We start from the raw sequence: 14,884 nt of genomic DNA, 5'->3' as shown, positions 1-14,884 counted from the left end.
ATTAAAATGTTGTTGTGTGAAAAGGAGATTATGTAGCTACCTTGATGTTCAAGTCTACAAGAAGTAGAGGAATTTATAAAAACAAAGGAAGGAAGGGTCCAAAGCATAGCCCCTTTATTTCACCTCCATGAGGGGACGAATATGGGATCGTGAAGGTCTCTCTATGAAGTTCTATTCATTTGATAAGACAAATATTTGCACGAAGTCCACCTCCGCCTACACCACCACCGGCTTCACCTCCATCACCTCCAACTTCACCCATACCACCTTTGCCTCCACCGCAACTTAGTATCGCAAACACAGTGAAGTTGCCTTTGTTCAAAGGCTTGGGAAATGAGGACTTAGACTAATTCTGGTTCATTGTGAGGGTTGTATGTGTAGCTCAAGGTGTTACAGATGACCATATAAAGAAAGAGACACTCGTTAGTGCTCTACAAGATCACGCTAACTGGGATATTAATTACTCTATAGATAACCCAAATGCTAGAGTAATGGACATCCAAGCAGCACCGAATATGGAATTTAGCAGACCTAAATGTGAAGCGCAGTCGATTGTTGGATTCAAAGAGATCACAATGCTACCATGTAAGATGCCTTGGGAACTAGATCAGAGGTTGAAATGTATGATCCACAAAGCCAACTCAAATTTGACAGATGGAAAGCATCGCTAGTGGTTTTTTCCTTTGCTACTACCACACCTAAGAAGTGCATTGTCACAGCAGAAGATAAAAACTCAAACAAAGGCCATGGAAATTACCATGAGAGTACATGAGACTCCGATGTAAAATCCTAATCTAGGAGTTCAGTAGATCCACACACAGGTGAAGAAACTGTGCCTTGAGATGTAAAGCTTGAAGCAGGATAGGACGGTTCGACCAGAGGTACGCGAAGAAGTATGGTGCGTAAAATGCAAGAGTCAGTGTCATGACAAAGACCAATGCCCAATCTTTATAAATTACCTTGTAGGAGGAGGACCAATGCCTTTAAGGCCAGAATCTCAAGCAGGACCTAACACGGCTCCTGCTTTTTGGTGCGCTATCTGTGAAATAGCTAGAAAGTATTCCACGGATAACTACCACTTGTTACAGAAGTATACACAAACTTCACAACAATTATTCTGCAACTTTTGTAGATCGATGGGACATGAGAAGCGTACTTGTAGGAGCTATGATTTGATGATGGATAAAACTCCCACCTACAAGTTTCACACCAAAACATGGCCCCTTGACCATAATTCATGAATGATGCAAACAGGATTTCAGGGGCACGGGCGAGGTCGAGGTGGAGAAGGACCTTATAGAGGTCGAGCATAGTTGATTTTCTACAATTTTGGAGGACCAGGACACTATGCATGCAATTGAACTAATCCAATGCATCTGTCATGAAAGTACTGCACACTATTTGAACATGAAACATAAGATTGTCTCAGCCGTGCAAGGAAGATCTGAACATAAATATAGTTATCCAAAGTGGAACCGCGATGGGAGATGACAAGGGGAAGCAACCAGAAGATAGTATCTGGGTTTTCAAAGCCCCGGTGAAAGAGGCTTCGTTTGATTCAGAGCATGCTCGTGAAATCTTCATGGAAGCTAAGAAGAGCTTCACTGAAGCCTCCACTTCAAGAAGCAAAGATAATCCTATGCCAGAGATGGACCCCCCTATGCTCACTACTTTCCTCGAAACCTGTACGAAGTTACTGCACGAAACTAAGGCTATGAAAGGGTTACAGGAACTCATCAACAGATGTTCTAGCACTGCACCAGGAGAATCACGCATAGTCTAAAAGATCGGAAAGCATAAAACAAGGACAGGGCATGAAATAAGACTCTCCACACAGATTGGAGAATACGAGATGGATTACATCATTCTGGATTTCGGATCAAATGCGAATGTTTTACCGAAACAAGCATGGAAGTGAATGGGTAGATCTGCATTGCAATGGTCTCCGATTCAGCTAAGGATGGTGAATCAATAGAAAATCCTACTCATGGGGTGATTGTAGGGAGTAACTGTGGATATTGATGGAGCGAGCACACTGGAATATTTTGAAGTAATAAATATTGTTGATGGCAGCAATCCCTACCCTGCACTCTTGGCCATTGACTGGGCTACTGATATGAATTGGGTAAGCAACCTGAAGAAGCGAAATATGATATTTGAGAAGAAATCATTGTATGTAATAATACCCCTGGATCCTGATGAGGGATGGTGCTATATGAAACCATTCTGTGTTTGTGAGAGTGATGATGATCTAGATTGCATCTATAAGGTAAGATCACGAGACCAAGACTGGGTGAATGCCACTGCGGATGGGTGGATTACATGGGACTGCAAGAGTTCTTGCATTTTAGATTTTGACGATGAAATAGAATGCTGATAGAATCGGTTACACAAAGTAACTACATTGAATTTCAATACGATGACCTAGCCATTATGCTATGTGTCATTAGAAGAAATGAATATGCCTACTTATGATGGTCTGAATGAGGTAGGTACCATATTGGATGCATTTGAAAGGGACGTGTCACAAAAGCAACACTTCCAAGCCTTAGACTAGTTACTACACACGACGCTCGCAAGATGGTGGGGTACGCACAAAGGAAGCTTTGATGATTGGTGTGACTGTAGGAGAATGATGTGAGCACGATTTCAAAAACCAAAGATGCGACTTATAGACAAGTATGATGGATAGAATTACCCATGCACATGGACGCAAGCCTATGGACTATGTGAATTTACAAGATGATAAACCTGTAGTTGTGCTTAGCCCAATGACTAAACCTGCTGATAACAATTCCCCATCATTTTATTTCTCCTTGACCATTCACGAAAAAACCATCCACAACTATCTGCTGGACACAGGTGCCAGCCATAATCTGATGCCCAAAGCTATCATGGAAGAGTTAGGCCTTGACATTACCTGACCTTATCATGATTTATTCTCCTTTGATTCAAGGAAGGTGAAATGTCTGGGGTTAATCAAAGACTTAGATATCACCCTAACTCAGGTAGCCATGAAAAGCATGATGATGGATATTGTGGTAGCAGATGTTACCCCTAAGTTTGGTATGCTAATTTCCAGAGGGTGGATTAAAAGGTTAGGTGGGACATTACAAAATGATTTATCTTACACCACCATCCCAGTTTTTGGAGGAGAGAGTAGATGATTGTACAGGGAAGCCTATCTGGCCTATATCATCAGTGATGAGACGAATCCCACTAATCATTCCATTTATGTTGTGGACACTGATTTTGGAGCATGTATTCTCCAAATTGAAGAATCCCATAGGACCTCGGTGCAACTCAAGAAACCAGTAGGCCAGGCCATGGAATAGGAAGGGACACAGGCTTGGGAGATGTTCTTTGATGGAGCCTATTCAAAGGAAACTGCAGGAGTAGGAGTGGTGCTAGTGTCTCCAAAACAAGAAAGCACACATATGTCTTTCAAACTGACTTTTCAGGTCACCAAAATATAGCAAAATATGAGGCTCTAATATTGGGCTTGAATGCTGCCAAAGACATGGGAATCAGAAACATAAAGATGTTTGGAAATGTTGATCTCATTATTCGACAAGTGAACAAAACATTCCAAGCAAGGAAACCAAGGCTGAAAGCATACAGGGATGAGGTATGGAGACTCAAAGACACTTTTGATAGTTTTTGTATCTCATATTTTCCTAGAGTAAAAAATCAGCTTGCTGATTCCCTTACTGTGTCTGCTAGCATGTTCATCCCTCCCATGCCCCATAAATTGGTTTATGAAGTCTAGATAAAATATAGACCATCCTTGCCTGATAATGTCCAACACTAGAAGTCTTTGAGGATGATGATGAAGTAAATATGTTTCTCCAAGTCATTGATGAATTCTCTGAAATGAAAATTGATCAAGAAAACAAAACCTTAGAGGAACGTCCCTAGCCCTAGCTAAGAAACAAAATTGGCCGAGACAACATTGTATAGTTACCTAGCAATCATATACCAAAAGGGCTAGTGCCTCTAGAGAAGTTGTTTGACCATAATGATGTACCTCATAAGATTGTCCAAAAAGAAGATCAGTCTACAGTCCATAGGCATAACATAGGGAGTCCAGATCATCCAAAGTATATAAATCCGTCGACCCATATGTCTCCTGCCCAAAGTTCTGAGTACTGCACCTTAATGAAGCAATTTGCTGATGTATTTTCTTGAGAATATAGTGACCTCAAAACTTATGACAAAAAGATCATCAAGCATAAGATCCCATTGAAGAAAGACACTATTCCTTTCAGAAAGAAGCTGAGGCCCATTAATCCTTTACTCCTCCCTCTAATTGAAAAAAAATCAAGAAGTTGTTGGCTGCCAAAATCATAGTCCCTTTGAGATATTCAAAGTGGGTAGCCAACTTGGTAGTGGTGAGGAAGAAAAGTGGAGAAATCAGGTTGTTTGTTGATTTCAGGAACTTGAATAAGTGTTCCAAAAAGGACAACTATCCCCTGCCCAAGATGGAGCATTTACTATAGAATGTCTCATAAGCCAAAGTCATGTCTTTCCTAGATGGATTTTCAGGGTATAACCAAGTTGTCGTACATCCAGATGACCAAGAAATGACTACATTCACCACTCCTTGGGGCACTTTTATGTACTCAAAGATGCCTTTTGGGTTCATGAATGTTGGAGCCACCTTTCAGAGAGCTATGGATATAGCATTTGTAGGAGAGAAGGATAATTTTTTCCTTGTCTACCTGGATGATATAACACTATACTCCAACAGCCATCAAGATCATTCGCAGCATTTGAAGAAAGTGTTTCTGAAGTGCAAGAGGTTTGGGATATCAGTGAATCCTAGCAAGTCACAATTTTCTTTAGAAGAGGGCAAGCTTCTAGGACACGATGTTTCTGCTGTAGGTGTCAAGATTGACCCAGAGAGAGTGAAAGAGATACAGAAATTGTCTATCCCAAGATTAAAAAGGGACATCCAATCCTTTCTAGACAAAATAAATTTTGTAAGGAGGTTTATTCCTAACTTTGCAGAATTGGTAAAACACACCTCCATGCTGAAAAAGGGATTAGAAATCAAATGGACTGATGTAGCAAGAAGATGTTTTAAGGCCATCAAAAGAGCTTTTATGGAAGCTCCCAGTTTAATTAGCCTAGACTATAGCAAGGAGTTCCATATCTTCTCCTTTGCTTCCGGTGACACCCTGGTACCAGTCTTATTGCAGAAAGATGATGAATATTTAGAGCATCCAGTGGCATTCTTCAGCAAAACATTAAGGGATGCTCAACTGAGGTATGATATTATTGAAAAATAGGCTTATGCTCTGATCAAATCCTTGAAAGCTTTCAGAATATACATTGTGCACTCTGAGGTAATTGCATATGTGCCCTCTACTTCAGGAAAGTATTTCCTAACACAACTAGATGTCAATGGAAGAAGGGATAAATGGATTGCAAAGCTTATTGAATTCAACATAGAATTAAAGGCCACCAAGCTTGTTAGAGGTCAGGGCCTTGCCAAGCTAATGGCTAAAGAAAATTGCAGGATGCTGGAAATGAATTGGATAGGCACAAATTCAGAGGATGGATAGACAGAAGAAGCAACAATAGGACATGACTAGTCATTGGCTAAAAATCTAGCTTCTTGTGAATGGTATTCTAAAATAGCTCAATTTTTTCTAAAGCTAGAAGTTCCTCTAGGCCTCAGTCCAAGCCAACCTAGGACTATTAAGGTCAGGGCAACCAAGTTCGGTATTCATGAAAATTTTCTCTATTGGAGGGATCCATCTGGAATCCTTTTAAGGTGTCTGGACAAAGAAAAATCTACGGAGGTCATGCATGAGTTCCATTCCAACATATTTGGAGGACATCATTATTGGAAAACCACAACCCACAGAATCCTCAGATCTGGGGATTATTGGCCCACTTTGTTGTCTGGTGTCTTTTTATTTGTAAAATCTTGTGACAGGTGCCAGAGGTTTGAAGGAAAACAACAGTTGAAGCCTTTCCCTTGAAGCCAATACATTCTAGTGGTCCTTTCCAACAGTGGGGTTTGGATTTGATAGGATAAATTAATCCACATTCTAGTGGCTAGCACAGATGGATCTTAGTGGCCACTGACTACTTCACTAAATGGATTGAAGCCATCCCTACTAGGAAAGTTGATCACGATGTGGTCATGAAGTTCTTGACAGAAAACATTTTCACCAGGTTTGGCTACCCACACAAATTAGTTACCGACAACATAGCCGCCTTTAGGGCAAAAGAATTGGTGGACATGTGTGACTCAATGGGATTTAAGCTAGTTCATTCCACCTCATATTACCCTCAAGGTAACGGTCTAGCAGAATCATCCAACAAGAGCTTGATAAGGATAATCAAAAAGCTGCTAGAAGACAACAAAAGGAACTGGGATTCCAAACTGAAGTTTGCATTATGGGCTGATAGGGTGACCACCAAGAAATCTATAGGAAATTCTCCATTCTAGTATATGGCACTGAGGCTATATTCCCCATCCAATTGAGCCTCCCTATGGCCAAGTTCTCGCAGGAAAAGAGCTGAATGAGGAAAATGATATGGAAAAGAGGATTAGTGACCTGGCTAAAGTACATCAGATTAGAGATCAACTGATTGGAAAGTCTGCAACACATCAAAATAGAATCAAGGAGGCCTTTGACATAAAGGTAAAGACGGAAAATTTTCAAATTGGAGACTTGGTGCTCAAATGGGATGCACTAAAGGAAAGGAAAGGAAATCATGGGAAGTTTGATGCTCTGTGGACTGGACCTTTTGTCATTGCTCAGATCTAGGGGAACAACACTTTCATGCTGCAAAGTATGGAAGGAGAAACAGTTTTTGATAGCCTAGTCAATGGGTGGTTTTTGAATATTTATGTTGATTAAGGCCTTTAGGCCTCAACATTGTAAATATGTCTTTTGCACAAGTTTTTAGTGTAGGCTTAATTAGACTCCATGCCCAATGGAATACTAGGAAATATTGATGATCTTGTTTTTGAATGAAAGGCAGTGGTCTACGGTTATTGAAATCTCACAGGGAGGATTTCATCCCTAGAACGAGTCAGTGTTAGCTCTGTTATGCAACGGTGGTATTATAAGATCAGAAAGGATCATGGCCTAATTGTTACGTCCAAAGAAGGGGTTTCGCATGGGTCACTCTCCTCTTCTCTCCTTCTACCTCGCTTACCCTCCTCCATTTCCATTTCCCTACTTGCCTCCTAAACCCAACAAAGTAACCCATTTTGACTCTAGCCACGAGTGCAAAAACAAAAACCTACCATAAGGCCCTATCATATATCTTTGCCCTTTCATAACTCATCGCACCTCATCTCCACCATTGATCACCCCGGCGATCCAACAGCTCCCGTCGCACCCGATAAATACAACGCGCTCAACCACTCCCCTTTGTCGGATCATATCCGCTAAGATCACATGGTCTTTGCTCTCACCGTGCTGGAAACTTAATCGAATGATAGCATGCGATGAGAGTGACTTTTCTCCCTCATCCGCCGGTACGTGTCGATTGTCGAATGGAATCGCACAACCCCTGGTGTTTACTGCTTAGTGCATGAAAGCGGTGTGATGAAAACCATTACCGCCTGACTAATCTGCCCCACCTGTTAAATGCTCACGCAACTCTATTTCCTGGTGACCGTCTGATCTGTCCACTGAAGATCTAACAGCCCCAACTCACCCCGCTTCCACCTTGGCCGATAGCCTCTGTCAAGCGATCTCTACCGTCTATTTTCTCAATTCGACGGTCATCATTCCCTCTCATCCCGATTGTCCATTTTCCCATGCATCCCACGTCCTTGAACATTCTGTTTTCCTAAAAAGGAGATGACCAGCTATGCGAGTATCAGCCACTATCAGACCCTCAACAACCATATTTAATAGAAAGAATGGCCGAAAGGAGAAAAGGACAAGCACGAATCTATAATTGAATTTATTAGTTATTGAATTCACATGTACGAGCACTCTAATAGCCAAAAAGGATAGCACAACACCTTAACAGATCGAGTTCACCCACTGAAGCAAGCAAACACGCTCAGAGACTCCATCAGCTAGTTAAATGCGGTTAGTGGTCAATTATGACCCCTCCATACCTAAGCGGGCAAGTGCTCTTGTAATGTAAATCTATAAATACCCAGAAACAAGATGTAATCAAGGTTGGCATCTGATGTAAGGTTCAACTTCTGGAGACTGTAGATATTTTATCACTTGAAGCATCTCGTCTTCATTTTCATCTAATACAATCTTCTTTTGCTACTAACTGCTCACTTTCCATTTTCCTCTGTTCCAAGCTTGTACCTGATATGCTATGTTCTTGATCTCTTGATGTTCAGCACTAGATAACTGTCATCTTATCTCTGTATTAGAATCTTGTATGCATCATTGAATAAGTTTCCAAGGTTTCTTTCTATCTAATGTAGGAGAGTTGTCATCCTATCTCTGCATTACTAGATTAGATTTACAGGTTTCTTTACTAGATGTAGCCGGCCATCACATGGTCTTATGCATCTGCTGGTGTGGTTAGTATTCTACATATTCACCTAATATCTAAAACTGTGAGCATTGGTGGTTTAAATCCTTGTAGTCTAAGGGTGTTCACGCATGTCTGGAGTGAAAAAATGTAGAAGTGGTTATCTAGCTTGAGCCAAACCATCATTCCTTCCACTATACCTGCAACAATAGTTAAATTTATATGTTACCAGGCATCTTTGAGCTACAACCTGTTGGCATTTTGGCACATGAGTGGTGCTATGGTACAGGTGTTGTCCTTGATGGCAACTCTCTTTGGTGACAGATCTCAGTTCAGGTGCTCAGAACGAAGGAAATCTTGTATACGCAGGTTCACCTTGCCAAACATGCATATACACGCGGGTTATACATTCAGAAGTTGCGTATGCGTATACACCCATTTTATGCATAGAAAAACGCATACATGGTGGGAAATTTATTTTTGGTCCATGGTTGTTAGTCCTTGGAATTTGAACCCATGGTTTTGGACCATGGTATCTCGTCAGAAGTGTTGACCCCAGGTTTTGGGCCCTTGCTATTGGTTTATTATGGTTTTGGACCGTGGTATTGTGGAAGGCCTAAAACTGTAAAAGAGGAAGGAGATCATGTGACAAGGTATCATCTAAATTATTGGATATCTAATATTGTGATAGATCTGGAATACTGGTGATTGGGTTATGGTGTAGATCTAGATCTGAATGAAGGAGGAACCTGAGCGCAAGAAGGATAAGGACTATTGATGGATCAAAATCTCAAGGCTTGAACATTGGTATCAATGTATGATTTTGATCTGTTATATGTGCTGCACTCTTGATCTATAAATCTGGGATTAACTAATGTATGAATTCTTAAAAGAATAAATTATCCTTTATAGATCTGTACGCAGGTTCAGTGAATTGCAGGTGCGTATACACACTTTTTCTGTGAATGAAAGAAGCGTATACGCAGGTTGGTTGTGGTACAGAAGCGTATACTCACAGGTTGCTGAATAGTGAAGTAGCGTATATATCTTGATTTATGTTCTAGATGCTTCTGTTTTATTACTGTAGTGTTCTGGGTTCAGAAATGGTGTTTGATTACAGTTACTATGTTCTGGGTACAGCGATCAGAGAAGTGTTTATTTGTTTTGAGCTTTTGATTGGTGAAAAGGTGTAATATCCCTCCCCTTAATAATAAATAAAAATAATAAAAATAATGAATAATAAATAATACAAAAATAATAATTAATAAAATAAATTATAAATAATAATAAATAAATCACTTAATAATAATAATAATAAAAATAATAAATCATAAATGTTAAATAATAAATAAGATTAAAAATATATACAAAGAAATAAATAAATAATAAAATAGAATAAAATAGAAATAACCATACTGAAACTCTAGATAAGAATAAGGAAACTATAAAAAAAAAAAACTATCAACAAAAAGGAAATAAAACAAGAAAAGGAAACTATCAAAAAGGAAAGAAATCAAAAGAAAGTGGCATGAGACTTCTATTTAATAGAGGGCAAGGAAGATGAGGGGGTATGATTATTCTTTCCGGCATTCTATCAGTCTGAGATTGTATCTTTCATTCTCTTGGAAGAATGGTATACTAAGACTTAGGAGCACTGGCAGTAGTAGTTGATTGAGGCTCGGGGGTGGCCAGTTGTAGCAGAATCCTTGCACAATTGAGCCTACGGTTGGGTGTAGAGTCGTCCCCATAATCTTGTTGTCATCTCGCAAACTTTGTTAGCAGGTAATATAGATATTAAATTATTTGTCAGCATATATTCTATCAAGAATTTAATTTATATTTTTTATTGTTACATATTTATAATGTTTTGCGCCATGTATTACAACTAATTTCCATGTTTTCCATACAAATCTCGGGAGGTCCGCGATTTTGATCCTGGGACCTGCCCGTGGCAGCTATAGATTAATTTACCATTGCAGCATCATGTAGTAAATGAATATGTTAATATACTGCGACATAACATCATAATCATAAGGATACATCATCACATGTGCATCATTATTCCCTTACCATTATACTCAACATCTTAACAGTTCATTAAACTAAATGGAAATCATAGTGTATGTATCCTAAAGTTTAAACAATAAAACATGATTTAGATTCTCCATAAAAGTATCTATCTTAGCTAAGGAGCACTATTCACCACACATTTTAATCAAGTAAATAACGAAAGTCTTGAAAAATAACAGCTGCATCTTCCCAGGTAGCTGACCCTGGGCTATATTGGTCCCATTGGACCTTGACTTGCTCAAACTCACGGTTCCTGAGTCGATGAACCCGGCGGTCCAATATACATAATGGTTTGACTTGAAGGGCTCCTTCCTAAGAAACCTTCAATTTTTCAAATTTCAAAACATGGGACGGGTCGGGTACATATTTTCTAAGCATAGAAACATGAAACACATTATGCATCCTTCTTAGATGGAAAGGCAGCTCGAGCTTGTAAGCAACTGGTCCAATCCTCTCTAGGATCGTGAATGGCCCAACAAATCTAGGTGATAGCTTTGTTCCCTTGCCCAACCTAAAGGAACTTTTAAAGGGCTTGATTCTCATGAAAACTTGGCTTCCTTCCTCAAAGTTTCTATCAATTCTCTTTGCATCAGCATAACGTTTTTGGCGATCCCTGGCTTCTTTTAGTCTCTGTTTAATTGTGGTCATTTGATCTTCCATTTCTTGGAGCATTTCAGGTCCCAACATGACTCAGTCCTCTAATCGATCCCAACTTAACGGAGTACGACATGGTCTTCCATACAATATCTCGAAGGGAGCTGCCTGTATTGAACTGTGGTAACTATTTTTGTAGGCAAACTCTACTAAGGGGAGGTATTTCTCCCATTGGTTTTGTTGATCCATGACATACATTCTTAGCATGTCCTCCAACACTTGGTTTACTCTTTCTGTTTGACCATCTGTCTCTGGGTGATATGCTGTACTAAAATTCAGTTGTGTTCCCATAGATTGTAATAGACTTTTCCAAAATCTGGAAGTAAAACATGCATCTCTATCAGATATTATCTTTCGTGGTACTCCATGAAGGCGGATTATTTCTTTCAGGAAAATGTGAGCGATAGCTGATGCTTCAAAGGTGGTCTTGACTGGAATGAAGTGAGCACTCTTAGTTAATTTATCAACCACAACCATAATACAGTCATGTCTCTAGGACGTCATAGGTAAGCCTCCAACAAAATCCATCGAAACAACTTCCCACTTAGTTTCTGATATATCATGGGGTTGTATCAATTCCTCATACTATTGTATAAGTAAATCTGCTGTAGCGTGAAAACACACAAGAGAGAGAGAAAGCAGACAGAGTGTGTATGAAAAGGAGATTTGGGGTTTCTTAATAAAATTAGTAGTTATAGACCTAATCGATGTGTAATCTTTTTCTCTGTTAGATTGACTTCTTATTGAATGCCTGTACAGGATGCTTAGACAGTCGCTGCGTGTTTTAAATGTGTAATCCTTGAAAATCCCCTGTAAATCTCCAGATTTGACGAATTGTCATTGTGAGGTCAAAGATTGAAGTGTTAATTGATCAATCACTAAGAAAGCGGATCAATTTGCAGCGTATATGGAGGAATTGGACGAGTTTGAATGACAGGTTTTCGTAATAGCCAGTCTCCAGATATATCCAGGATCTGGACTCTTATAAAAAGATTCATTAAAAGTAATCTCGAATATCTACAAACCCGGATTACAGGTTCATTTGCGCAAGAGATAAAGGGCGTGAATTGAGCACCGGGGATTAAGTTATCTGGATAATTTGTAATAGTTTATGTAATAATTTATGAGACAGATTGATTTTTTTATCTGCCTGGAATTTTCAAAATAAATGTTCCAGCGTCTCTAAAACTTCTGGCTAAATAAATTATCCGGAAACTAGCTGCTAATCTACAAAATTGATCAAAAACATAAAAAATTGATCAGGGCAGCTATCCGAGAAAGATATGCGGCTTCCTGGAAGTAATCAACCTGTAACTTTAAAACATGTCAAGTTAAAAAAAAAAATTCAACAAAATAAATTTTTGGGATGCCCATAGGACCTAAGGGTTAAAATTATGCTCTGATACCATATGTAACAGTAAAAAATATAAATTAAATTCTTGATAGAATATATGTTGACAAATAATTTAATATCTATATTACCTGCTAACAAAGTTTGCCAGATGACAACAAGATTGGGGGGACGACTCTCCACCCAACCGTAGGCTCAATTGTGCAAGGATTCCGCTACAACTGGCCACCCCCGAGCCTCAATCAACTACTACTGCCAGTGCTCCTAAGTCTTAGTATACCATTCTTCCAAGAGAATGAAAGATACAATCTCAGACTGATAGAATTCCGGAAAGAATAATCATACCCCCTCATCTTCCTTGCCCTTTATTAAATAGAAGTCTCATGCCACTTTCTTTTGATTTCTTTCTTTTTTGATAGTTTCCTTTTCTTGTTTTATTTCCTTTTTGTTGATAGTTTTTTTTTTTGATAGTTTCCTTATTCTTATCTAGAGTTTTAGTATGGTTATTTCTATTTTATTCTATTTTATTATTTATTTATTTCTTTGTATATATTTTTAATCTTATTTATTATTTAACATTTATGATTTATTATTTTTATTATTATTAAGTGATTTATTTATTATTATTTATAATTTATTTTATTAATTATTATTTTTTTATTATTTATTATTCATTATTTTTATTTATTATTAAGGGGAGGGATATTACGAAAGGAGTTTGGGTTATGCAGAAATTCTTGATGTTTGATTGATGTTACTTGTGGATCCAGTCTGAAAATTAATGAAACGAGGTCCCTGAAAGCAAAGAGAAGGTTGCAGCCTTCTGCAGGTAGGAGCTTGCGTACTAGTATCTCAAGCTAGTACAAGAACTTATGGGGTTGGAGCTCCCTTTCGGGAAAGCTGGAGAACTAGAGAGTTGTAGCTCTCTACAGGTTGCAAACTGCGTACTGGTAAGGACTACACCAGTACAAAACATTGTAAAGAGAAGTTTCTAATTAAAAAGAAGATAGAGACGAATTGCAGCAGGGGGTTTTCACCCACATTGGGTTTCCTCCTTATATCTTGTGTTCTTGTGTGTGACTATCTTCCGCTCTGTTTCTGGTACTGTTTATTTGCTTCTGATACACAGATTAATAACTGACATCTGAAAGATAAATCAAATTATAAGTTAGCTTTGTATACGCGGGTTTCTTTATCTGTAGTTGCGTAGATACGCGGTTTTTATTAATAGAAGTAGCGTATATCATCTGGAATTGAAAAAGGAAATATTTGACTTGATAATACTGATTCACCCCCCCCCCCCCCCTCTCAGTATTATTTCCAACAATTGGTATCAGAGCAGGTCTTTCTGAAGAAGCTTGATTGCTTGAAGGAAGATATTTCATCATGAGCAACTACGAGAGGGAAGCTTCAATCAGGCCACCGGTTTTTGATGGGACAAACTTCGTATATTGGAAGGTAATAGTTACTGCCTATCTTCAATCTTTGGGTACAAAAGTCTGGGATATCATAGATACATGATATACTTTTCCAGCAGCAACTCCTACAGATCCAGTTGAGAAGACGAAATATGAAACAAATGCAAAGGCGGTCAATACTCTATTGGGATGTCTATCTCAATCAGAATTCGTGAAAGTTATGTAGTTAAAATCAGCAAAAGAAATATGGAACAAGATTGTCCTAAGCTATGAAGGATATGATCAGGTAAAATGAGCAAAACTTCAAACCCTCAGGATTCAGTATGAAAATCTCAAGATGTATAATGATGAAGGTGTGGCTAACTATTTTCTTCGTGTAGATGAGATTGCTAATTGTATGAAAAATTTGGGTGAAGAAATAAAAGAGGTTGTTGTGGTTGAAAAAGTTCTAAGATCTTTGTCCCCTAGGTTTGAATCTCAAGTTTCTGCAATAGAAGAAAAAGAGAATCTACAAAGCCTTAAAATGTCACAGCTGCACGAAATTATAACTGCTTATGAAATGAGGAAAGGAGGACCATCAGACAGGAGAGAAGCTGCCTTCAAGGCTTCAGGCAAAGGCGAGTACTATGAGTCAGGACACGTGTCAGAAGAAGAAAAAGAATCAAATTTTGTCAGAAATCTTCAACGGGGTACTGGACGGTTCCGAGGTAAGTTACCTTTCAAATGCTTTGCTTGTGGAAGAGTCGGTCACTATGCTGCCAAATGTCCTCACAAGGATAAGATTGACAAAGGGAAGGAACATGTTAGATGGAACAAGAAACAAAATGCAAATAAGAAAAGCTATTACACTGATGAAGATAGTGATGGACTTTCAAATAATGACAAAGATGAACGAGGTAATAAGTATAAACTTTTA

This window comes from Pinus tabuliformis, chromosome 7 (genome assembly GCF_031772625.1).
Source record: "Pinus tabuliformis cultivar Carrire ecotype Pingquan chromosome 7, CPIR1, whole genome shotgun sequence".
NCBI lineage: Eukaryota > Viridiplantae > Streptophyta > Pinopsida > Pinales > Pinaceae > Pinus > Pinus tabuliformis.
The sequence above is the reverse complement of the archived record's forward strand: the minus strand, read 5'-3'. Positions refer to the sequence as shown.